The sequence below is a fragment of the Uloborus diversus genome, chromosome 5 (assembly GCF_026930045.1).
Source record: "Uloborus diversus isolate 005 chromosome 5, Udiv.v.3.1, whole genome shotgun sequence".
Lineage (NCBI taxonomy): Eukaryota > Metazoa > Arthropoda > Arachnida > Araneae > Uloboridae > Uloborus > Uloborus diversus.
The window spans coordinates 29,783,953-29,794,781 of record NC_072735.1 but is presented as its reverse complement, the minus strand read 5'-3'; the positions used below and the strand labels follow the sequence as shown (position 1 = coordinate 29,794,781).

The following is a 10,829-nucleotide window of genomic DNA, read 5'->3' as shown; positions in this document are numbered from 1 at the left end:
GCCCCCTAGTTCTTTTAAATAAAAGTGGTATTATGAATATTTTTTATCACATTTAACAGAAAATAGATGAACAGAGGTTTTTTCAGAATAAACAGAGATTTTGAGTATAATATAGTTTTTTTTTTTTTTTTTTAACTTCAAATCTACCACGTACCCCTTTCTTATTCTTATCTGTATAGGTTGGAATTATCAAACTGCTTCTCCAAGTACACCTTCCTTAGGAAGTTTCCATAACATTTTCTAGGCGTATTTCGCAGACTTTCAGACAGTATTACAAACTAATAATAATAATTATCAATCCTACAACCAAGCAAAACGATGGACTTGTTTTCTAATTGTATAGAAATTTCTCCCTTAAGTACATAAACGCGTCAAGTGTTGCAGATTCCTTGCTCCCCAGTCAAAACACACACAAAGCTAATGATAAAAATATTTCTATCAGTGACGGCGAAATGTTACGTCAATGAAAATCAACATATTATGCCATATTAAGGAAAGGAATAGTAATCACGTAAGAAATTTACGTAATTAATATGCAAGTGCTTAGCACAATGTTCGCATATTAATCCATCCAAATGAATGTGTCGGCTACTTTCAAAAAGCAGTTTTGTGCTCGTCTCTTTCTTCCCATTTGTAACCGATGACCTTCATTTAAGCTTCGAAACAAGTTTTTAAAAAGTTCTGGAAGACAGGTACTACGCACAATAAACTAGAAATTGTAAGCCTCGTGAAAGCCGACGTACCTGCTTACGTGTGCCTAGAAGGTCGTGTCATTAACTTCTAGGTATATATTCGGTAAATATGTTTGTGTTTATGTCGGAAGCAGATTTAAACAGGACGATTTGTTTGGATAGCGGGAGCTGATCTTAAGGATAATCTTAAAAGTGAGTACACGATATTTTAAAGTAAGACGATTAATTTTTGTTTAATTTGCTCGCGATCTAAAAATCGATTTGTTTTGACGTGAAACGTCTGTGTACCTATACACACTCAGTTGTTTTCAAGTCTAGAAATAGTGAGATTAGCATTCGTTACTCATTTGATACGATTACTGACGAACCATGAAAAAGAGGAATCAAAAGACATGCCGTAAACCCTCATTAATTTTTGAACCCCATTAAACCGGACTTCGCTTAACCGGGACAACCATTTTGATTTATATACTGTATAAATAAAAGGGGAGGTAGCGCAATAATGTATTTTTGCAGATAGTATATCGTATTTTTGTAATTGTTTTTTATGCAGTTTTATATTTCGTTCTGTTGAATTCAAAATACAATTTTTCTGTGTAAGGTAGTTTGTTTATGCACTTTGGCGAATAGGTTACAACAATTATAGGGGGACCGGGATCCACTATTAGTTTGGATTAATGAGATTCTACTGTAATTGGAAATCGTGTTAATGCCAACATAATTTAGGAAAAAATTCGATTTTTTTTTTTTTAAATTACGACATTTTTAGAGATTTGAAACGTGTTTAGTGAAACTGAGTACCGTTTTCATAGGTACTCAGTTTCACCAAATCTCGTTATGTTGGACCTAAAAAAAGGAAACAACAAAACAATGAGCTTTTCTGCGGGGACTAGGTAAAACAACTTTTTTTTATGACACATTCATATTTTGCCATTTTGCTTGAGATGTATTCACAATGTCAATGAACACATCGTAAGTTACATCGTTTTTCTGCAGTTTTCTACAGTAATTAGCTATCAAAATAAACCAGTTGCAGAAGCATAGGGTTTTAAAAATTAGTGCTAGCTGTACTCAAGCTTGGAATACAAAACAGGGGGGAGGATAGGGCGTCAAATTTCATGATTAAACCCTTATAAAAATGTTCTTTTGTATTTTTAATGAAAAATAATTGATGTGGGAAGAAATACTAACTATAGTTTGATTATATTTATATACACACTAAAAGACCCGACAGACGTTGTTCTGTTCAAACTTTGTAAATTGAAAAGTTAATAAATTTTAGTAAACCGTCAAGTGTTTGAACCGTTCTGTTGAAAAAAATAATTAAAAAAAAAAAACTTTTAAGCTGCTATGGTGTCAGAATGCATATATTTTTTACAACTTGATTTATCTAATGCTCACTGAGCAGTTGTTTTATTAATTATTTTTTCTCCCGTACTTGATGGTGTGTTCCTTCAGCCATACTCAAAGCATAAAAAGCGTCCCACAGATATTAAGTGTAACAAATGAACTACCCATCTAGAACAAACGGGAAATCCCGCTGCAACATCACCCATATGAAAAATAAATAAATAAAACAATCGAAAGGATATCGTTAAAAAAATGATAAAGGTAAAAACCGTTCTCTGAATAAGCGAAAATCACTCATCCCCCCTCCCCCCCGATGTAAAATAAACAACGGGTTAGATATTTATTTCAGTTCTCCCTCAACAATAGGTTAAAATAAATATTAATCATTTGAGAGATGTCCAATGTTTAAATTAATTAATTAACAAAAACGTTTCCGATTCGATCCATCGCGCTTCGAAACCATGCTTGCCACAACTTAATTACACACAAAAAATTTGATCAAAATCGGTCCAGCCGTTTAATAGCCTTATGGTGACAAACGTCCGTACAGAAGACTTTTATATATTAAGATATTTCTTTTTCTAATAAATAAATACTATCGAAAAATCCTTTAGCACGTAAAGGTGTTTTAAATGGAAAATTGTATTTTTCCACTGATCGCCGAGAACCAAGGTGTGCCCCCTTACTTCTCTTTTCTCTTCATCACCCCACCATTCTAGTCTGGTCGCCTGGCCAAACAAAACACGGCGACCCACATTTTCTACTGCATATAAATGTTTATTGCCTAAATATCTCTGCTTCTCACTTTCTACCACCTATGAATACACAAATATTATAAACTATAAATAACTTCATTTTTATTTTTTAACCGACCTCCGACAAAACATATTTTTATAATTTTGTCGGAGTAAAGGGGGTTAAATCCAAAATTTGAATTTTTCGAACACTTAGTCCTGTATTGTATAGTACATGTATTTATTTTCTATCTTCAATAATTAGCGTGAAATAATGCAACGCTAATCTCTAGTTTTAAAGTTTGATTTTTTTTTTTTTTTTCAGAAAATCTTTTTTTACTTCCTTTTACGTAGTAAAGAAAGTATTGTATTCGCGAAAATAATTTCACTCAAAAATGGACCTTAATTTCCATTTTGCTCGCCCCCGAAAGAATATTGAGTTTTTTTTTTCAACCCGACCACACGTGGATATATGCCTAAAAACGCATAGACACCAGAAATATCCATTTTGACGATCCTCGAGTTAATTACAAGGAGTTTTCTCGTGACGTCCGTATGTACGTATGTATGTGCGTATGTGTGTAAGTATCTCGCATAACTCAAAAACGGTATGTCCTAGAAAGTTGAAATTTGGTACGTAGACTCCTAGTGGAGTCAGTTGTGTACCTCCACTTTTGGTTGCATTTGGCTGTTTCAAAGGGGGTCTTTTACACCTTATTGGGAGAAAATCATTGTTAATTTCAATGCAAACTAAAGTGAAGTCATAATTTGGCAAACACCTGCGATTTATCGCCAAGCTTTTGGTCACCAAGTGTTGTCGCCAACTTGGCGAGAAATTTGGTGGTTTTTTTTTTAAATATCTGGTTTTAATTTGGCCACTATTGGCGATGTTTTGAGAGTTTTCTATTGAATCACATAAAAATTGCCTGTATTAAGAAAATTTTTCTGTAGGAAGCGTTTTTTTTTTTTTTTTTTTTTTTTTTTTTTTTTTTTGTTTTGGTTCACAACAAAGTTGGGGTGAAAATATTTAAAGTGTTTCTTTGCTTACTCCATGGCACTTTTTTAAATAGGCAGAGTAGACAGCTGCCTAGAGCTGAAATTTTTACTTGCAAGTTGTTCAGTATCTTTGAAAACTATATATTAATTAGTTTTATTTTCTATATTGACGTCATTTTTGTTTCAGTAAATAATATTCATTTTCATTTCAGTGATATCAGTGTGTCTCTACGAATATAGTTGTTTAATCATAACATCTTCTTTTCTTCTTTTAGGTCGAAGAAAACGTATCAAATATTTTAATTATAAGTGGTAAAACGCCTACTAAGTCCAAAAGCTCTGAAACAGCATTACAAAAGGAGAGAAAAACTAACGAAGCCAAATCGAGAAGATCTTCGAAACATGGGTCTCGAATTCCAAATGCCGAAGAAGCCTGAAAATGACAGGTAATTAGACCATTCTTTCTATTTAAGGCATTCGGCATATCGCACCCCAAGCAACAGAAGTGTTGTACTCAAAAAGTACCAAAACCTCAAAAGTACTTTTGTTGTTGTCTTGTGCCGGCTAAGCTGGCAATTTGGGGTGCGCTGCTTCACCTCTTCAACTGTAACGTAATTTGGTGTGAAGTCCGACTTCCACAGTACACACGTGCCACAAGAACCCGTTTAGAGGGTGGGCAACAACCAGACACAGCATAACAACACATTCACACAATGGGAGGACAAGAACAGGAAAGAGAAAGTACATCCATGCCTCAGCCGGGATTCGAACCTGAGACCTCCCCATCGCAGTCAGATTCCTTTGACCACTAGACACGGCGAACGGCCTCAAAAGTACTTAAAACTAAAATTAAGGCTCTTTCTGCCACCTCGCAGAAAGTTACTTAACACAACTGATGCATGGTGCAGAAACGACATAATCATTAGTAACACTTTATTAAACTATCCATATTTATGACAAAATTTTTCGAACATTTAACACTACTAATTTAGACCAAAAAGCAACCAGTAAAGAAATCGTCATTAATGTTTTGGGCGTATTGTTGTGTTTGAGAATAAATCAGTGAAACGAATATTGGCTTAGATCTTGGATTTCTTCCAATGCTGTTTCCTTCTAAGTTGTGTTACTTCTGATGACGGGACGTAATATATATACATGCAGTAAAACCTGTAAAGTTGACCACCCTTGTAAGTTGACCACCTGTCTAAGTTGACCGCTAGTTTCAGGCACAGAATTAGATCTATAGCATATAATTCAACCTCTATAGGTTGACCACCTGTTTAAGTTGACCACTAAAGTAGTGCACCGCAAGTTATCAACTTACACAGGTTTCACTGTACCTTATTTGTACAGTACATTGCCATTTTTGGATTAGCAATCTGGTCATAAAACTTTAATTTTAGAGGTTTAGCCCAATTCGATTCGCTTCTGCATCTAACTTTTAACAAATAAATCAAAACCAAGAAATATTCGAATCCGTCAGCTTTAATTCTGTTAGGAAAAACTGTCGCCAAATAAATGAAAAAGACAACAACAAAGTAAAAAACATATAAACTGTAAAGATATAAACTGGCTCAAAAATACACTTAACATATTTGCATTAACCGCGGATAAACTCCCGATTATCCGCGGAATTGGGTGGCACAAGTGCCGCGGATAATAAAAATCGCGGATAACCGCAAAAAGACTAAAATGGGGGACAAATCAGGTAAAAATTGTCCTATCTCAAATTCTTAACTGTATTGATGCATATCACTTTCTGCAAACAGTGAAAATATATATAGAGTACAGTACAAATGTTTTGTATTTTTGCACAACCGAACTTAACATCAATAACAAACAAGTGTATGCACGATGAAGAACGCACAAAAAATGATAATAATAATAACAATAATAAAATTAAATCAAAGCAATCAATCAAGCAAAAACAACTGAGTGTAAATTTACTATTTTTCAAAAAAAAAAAAAAAAAAAAAACAGCCACTGGTATTCGCTTTTTACTGCGAAAAATACATGTTCGTGATTGTTGATTGAATCGCGGATAATCCGCCCCGCGGATAAACCGCTCGCGGATAATCGGGAGTCTACTGTATCTCGAAGGTTCATAACTTAATGCGTTTTTGCAACCCCGAAACTCGTGTCTAAAACATTTTTGCAATTAGTGCTCTATGAGCATTTATTTTCTCATTTATTATAAACAACGAAATAATAGTTTTACAACTTATCAAACAGAAAATGTAAAATAATTCAATTTAAGCTATTTGTTTACGTATATAGTATCTGATATTTAAATCAGTGCTAACTAAAAATGAAATTGAATTAAATGTTCAAAAAGAAAGATTAAAGGCTTAAAAACTTAAGATAGATTTTCTTACAATAAAATTTTTGCAAGGTATTGCTTATCACCGCAACAATATTTAAATTCATCTATTATTATTTTTTATTCTGGTTGGTGGTTGCAAAACATTTTGTTAAAACTTAATAGTAAAACAAATGTCATAATCTAAACGTAGATTTTGCACTTATTTTCAGTCATCTCCTCAAAAGCAGCACACAATTAAATACATAGCACTAAATTTGACTTTTGAACAGTTCGTTCAAAGCGTTTACAAGTAAATGATTTTTTAAACATCATCAACAAGTTTAATATTGTGCAAATTTTTAAAATTTTGTACATAGTTATGAAGTAACATGGTAAGTCAAGGACTTAGGTGCACATGGATGATTTAAAAAGGTTATTTTGTATTTAAATACTGTAAAAAAGCTTTTGCCTCCTTTTGATAATATATAAAATCAATGTTTATTTAAGTGACTCGAATTTTGGTTATTAGTATATCTCCATTCAATATTTTTAATAATAATTATTCAACAGGCGATTTCAGATGAGTTCCACAATTTTTCGCGAAGAATGAAAACAGATTTCATTTTAATGTTAGGCACAAAAATCAATGCCAAAAAAAAAGTCCCTGAAAACGATTAAATTTGAGTAGTGCACTGAAAATAAATTTTCAGGGACTTTTTTTTTTTTTGGCATTAATTTTTCCGTTTATTAGTGCATTGTATGTAGAATCCGCATCGAGCCATGTGAACATAATTCTAAAAACAAAAATCCTTTGCTATTTTTACCAAAGTTAAAAGAGCGCGTGTCCCGTCCTTTCATGCGCCTGACAAACGTTTTCCCAATCTCCTGTAAAGTAGCGATTATGTGACTTTGTTCTGGCTCTGAAGTACAGAAATTACTTACGAGTTTGCAAAATACTCGCCGAGTACGGTTTAAAAGTAAATAATGATCAAAGTAAACGCTGCCGTTTGGCGTGATAAGTGGAAACTTTTTGTCTTGATTTTTGACCAAAAATTTGATGTTAAAACTTGACTTAGCGAGTACGCGTACGTGACGTAAAGAGTTTATCTCAACTGGGAGAGAAAATTAAGGAGTTTTTAAGAAGGTACCTACACTGTGACTGAATTAGAGTTACAAATTTCTGATTATTCTTCTAACCCTTTCTGATCATTCTTCGGCCGTTCATTTTGAAGCAGCGGAATTTTGAAGATTAGGGTTTTGGGTATAAATCTCCCCTTCCCTCAAAAAAAAAAAAAAAACACTCAGAAATTTTTCTTTCTTTGACCATGTAAGAGGACTACAGTTAACCATATCCCCCTCCAGGCCCGTCATTTAAGGGGCATCAAGGAGGTCAATTGCCCTTCCCCTCCATGACTTCGGGAAACCATCATGTATTTACGTATAAGTCGCGTTTTGCTGGTTATGGTGTAATTTGCAATGAGTATGCATAGGCTTGCCAGACGTCCCGGTTTTCAAACAAAATCTCGGTGTCCCGTAAAAAGATAAATTTGATTGCAAATGACCAAAAAAGTCTAAAAATAATTAACTGCAAAGGATTATTTAGGATAATTACTTTATTATTTGTAGAATTGGACTTGTAATTCGTAAAATTTGAACTTGTAAGCCTCACCGGAATAGCTTATGAGAATTTTTACGACATGATAAGAACCAAAAAGAACTGTCTAACAAAGACCTATAATATGAAAAGTATATCTAAATATTGTTTAATTTTCATTCCTTATTCAATGTACCTTTTTCTAACTAAAATGAATTGTAAATATTTACAGCTAAGAAGTGAAATGTTCAGATTTTATCTGCTTATGTCATTTTTTATTACACCTGTTTTAGTATTTTAATTAATATCAGGGGGGCCCACCTAGGACATGGCGCAGACTGTGCCATTGAAATTTTTAGGGGGGTGTTTTGAGGGATATTTTTCTCATTTGGGGGGGGAGGAAATCTTACTCTTAGGACGTCTTTGCGATATTTAGGGTGTATGCTCTTGCTCTAAGGGGGGGGGGAGCACCCTTGATTAGTATCCATCTATTCATTCATTCCTTGCATTAGGAATAAACTGCCCTTTAAAACAGTCCAAAAATCATAAGCACTGAAAAAAGTTCTTTCACCAAAACATGCATCAGAAATTGTCATTTCAAAATTGTATACCTTAACGCAGCGGTCGGCAATCCGTCGATCGCGACTGACCGGTCGATTTCGAACCCGTTTTCAGTCGATCGTAGCAATATTTTGGTTTTTGCTTCCAGTCAAAGTGATATAAAAAAACATAATTTTCTTGATCAAAATTAAGTTTATTCACTGGAATTTTTACTGTCATCATTTTACCAATTTTAAAGCAAGCAATAATATTTGTTTGAAAATATTTGATGTAAGTTAATAGTGTTCACGTAACATTATTTTAGCACTTTAAAACAACTTTTTAATAAATATCAATAAGTATGTTTTTATCAGCGTTAACCTACAATTTGCAGAAAGCACATTCTCAACTTAACCATGTGTGTGCAACACAGTCGTTTAAATCTATACTGGCCTCTAACCACCACCTTACCAGTTGATCTTTGTGTTCACCAAACTTAGAAAGTCGATCTTCAGTCAATTTTGGTTGCTGACCGCTGCCATAACGTGTTTCACGTTGGGAATTACATAACGTAAGTAAAGTTACTATGAAAATTATGTTTTATTTACACCAATTGAAAGTACATGGTTTTCTAACCATCATTTGAAAATATTTATAATAATGGTAAAGACATTTATTTGGGTGGTGAGCATAGTTATCTCTTGTTCTGTTGAAAGAAAAGTCAGAGATTGCTATGGATATATTAGTTTCAACCAGCCATTTTGCTCCAAAACCAACTGATTTTTATCAATCCGGAATGGAAAATTTACCCGTTAGAAGACAAAAAGTTGTTTCTGACAACGATATTTACATATTGAATACAAAAAAAAAAGAAAAAACCCTATTTGTTTGAAAATAAAAATGAATTCACTTTCCGGTATTCCTAATGCTGGCGTGATTAAAATTAGTAGGGTAAGTCATCCTAACATGATATTTGAAGTTTTTCAGGAAAAAAATCTGGACTACGTAAATTTTAACTTCAAGAAAGAGATTTGTATCCAACAACAGATACTTATTTTTTATTGAACTTCAACTTTTAGCCAACGTTACTTTTAATTTTCAAGCAACCTAGAATGACTTCCGCCCCTGTCATTCTGCACTTACAATGGTGTATTGAAAGTGAAGTGCATCCTAAAACAGAGTTAGGAAAAAGTGAGGTTTTCGTCAAGTCCATCTTTTGGGAGGGGGGCATTGAAGTCTATTACCACGCAACCTGGCTATAGAAAATTTAAGTATTTACATGAAAGTGGGAGTAGTTTTTGTTTTCCGATACAATTTAATTTGAGTAAACAAAATCCGCCCCCCCCCCCACACACACACATGGAAAATTTCGAAATGAAGGGTATGGCTTTCCTAGCCAAAAATTCTGGCTATTACTCCAACTTTTTACTTTTGTTCCTTTTCACTGTCTCATATATTAATTAAATTAAATATTTTCCCAAATGTTTAATCGTTTTTATTTTTTTGTCTTCCAGAGGCGCAGCTTACGGAGCCTGGGTCACCAAATACAACAATGCACAACAGTCATATGGCTGGAATTCGGCGAACAACGAGAAAAACGCCGCAACGAAGAGTAACCCCTGGGGCCCCATTTTCAAAAATAAGCAGAATTTCCTAGACATGCATTTTTGCTGATTTTTTTTTTTTTTTTTAATTTTAGACTCCATTTCATTAATAGTGTCATATTCTAGTCCATGTAATTTCTACAGCACGTCATGTTTTTAGAAAAATAAACACAGTTATCTTATGCTTTAAAAGATGTTGTGTGACGCTGTTTAATCATTTTGTTTTAGTCATAGGGTAATGGCACCAGTAACAGACAAGGGTCCAGTAAGAGACAGTTACAAGTTTGGATTTAAATAATAAGAATTTTAGGCGGATAAAACTAATGTTGCTGTGGCCAATGAATGCGGTGCAACCATCTAGTGTTATCAGAGTGAATTTTATGAGCCTGTTGGTATTTATAAGGCAGTGGGGGAAGGTTATGAACAGCCACCACGAGCTGGTGTTTAATGTATATTTTAATTTAATAAGGCTTTTGTTCTAAAAATAAAGAACTTTTGCTCATTTGGAAGAGAAAAGGGGAATTCTGTCCAATACTCGTCCATTCATCATCCTATCTGTTACTGGGTATCATCAGAATTGTCGCTGTCTCTTACTGGGGGGTCGGACCATTTTTTGAAATTGAGCAAATAAAAATAGAATTAGGATTCAGAAGCAGCCAAGCATTAGATGAGATGTAGTTGCATGAGAGAAAAATAGTTAAAAAAGTCTAAATACATTAAAAGGCTCTGAGAGTTGAGTTAACCTGAGAGCGATGCCTTAAGCATGTCTGTTACTGGTGCCGTTACCCTAACTGTTTTAATCAGTTCTGATGCAAAAGTTCAAGACAATTTTCATTTCAAAAATTAAAAACATTATTAGTTAACCCTTCAATGCATGGTTTTTTAAAAGCACTTTCAAATAGGAGCCTGTGAGAAGCAAAGGACTGTAAGTGGCAAAAATAAAACTTTGGAGATAACCAGTACACATGGTAAGGTAAACCTCTCCTCTGTCTTGGAGCAAGAGATGGTACTGGTAGC

General features: G+C 33.9%; 1 long non-coding RNA gene across 1 annotated transcript; it reads left to right on the top strand.

Annotated features, from left to right (window-relative positions):
- The first annotated feature begins 733 nt into the window (after nucleotides 1-733).
- Nucleotides 734-10,017, top strand: LOC129222279 (uncharacterized). The gene is made up of 3 exons (XR_008580578.1): nucleotides 734-884; nucleotides 4,048-4,218; nucleotides 9,723-10,017. It is a non-coding gene; the product is annotated as an uncharacterized LOC129222279 (long non-coding RNA).
- Nucleotides 10,018-10,829: the final 812 nt, after the last annotated feature.